Raw genomic sequence first — 1,035 nt, 5'->3', positions numbered from 1 at the left:
GCAAAAAATACAAACCTGGTGTTGTGGTTATTTTTTTACATTATAGGAACAACAGTTAAAGATAGATGGGAGGAGAAGTGTTGAGAGCTCCATTAATCTCACCAGATTCCATGTAGTGTTTTATGGTTATGGTAAGATAATGAACTATTACATTCACCTCATTCAACACCATTTACTACTGGGCATTCACTGTGGCACACACACCATAAAGCCTGCTGCAATTAGTTTCATGAGTAATTACCAGTGCAAATGACAGCAGTCAGAGACACAGCACAGAGTCGAGCTTGTCTTAGTGGTCGTATAGCAGTAGGTATTTCTTTTTTCCATGACATCATGGGCCCCCGGGGAGCTCAGTAATCCATTTGGTGGGTCGGAAGAGGAGGGAGGGGAGGAGAACAAAGGATGGTGTGTGTGATCATCGGGATTTTGAATCCTTAAAAAAATGGGGAAATGAACGGGAAAAAGAACACAAAACAAATAATGGCCTGAGAATGAGATAAGTCTGGGTTAGGTGTCAAAGTAAAGTTGAGTGGGTCTCAACAGAAATATATTGATATTGGTGATGGTGCAGTGGATAAGACACATGCCTTTGGTGTGAGAGACCCGTGTTGAAGTCCAGTGTAACACACCAATGTGTACTGGAGTAAGACACTTTGCTCCAGAGGCGTGTGGCCTCTGCCATATTTATATGCAATGATTATTATAAAACAATATTATTTGAAAAATCACAGGCATTTTGGAAGGACAGTTTGGACTTCCACACACTATTTTAACAACAATAGGTTCAGTTTGTCCAACGTAGGTAAAATTGTTACTTGACTCTAGGTTCTGGCATACTGTGTTTTGAGATATATTCAACAAGTTCTAAAAGTTGCCTTCCAAAAAAATAGTGACTTCTAAAATAATGAGTATTTCAAAAATGACTAATACTGGCATTTTGTGATCTGCTACCTCAATGTATAAGGTGACTGATAATATAATGACCTTCTTTGAAACACTCTCATTCGCTTTCTTGGTGAGAGTTAGATGAAAAGA

Source organism: Micropterus salmoides, unplaced genomic scaffold, assembly GCF_014851395.1.
Source record: "Micropterus salmoides isolate LMB-PRFRI ecotype aquatic unplaced genomic scaffold, ASM1485139v1 Ms_hic_scaffold_3, whole genome shotgun sequence".
Taxonomy (NCBI): Eukaryota; Metazoa; Chordata; class Actinopteri; order Centrarchiformes; family Centrarchidae; genus Micropterus; species Micropterus salmoides.
The sequence above is the reverse complement of the archived record's forward strand: the minus strand, read 5'-3'. Positions refer to the sequence as shown.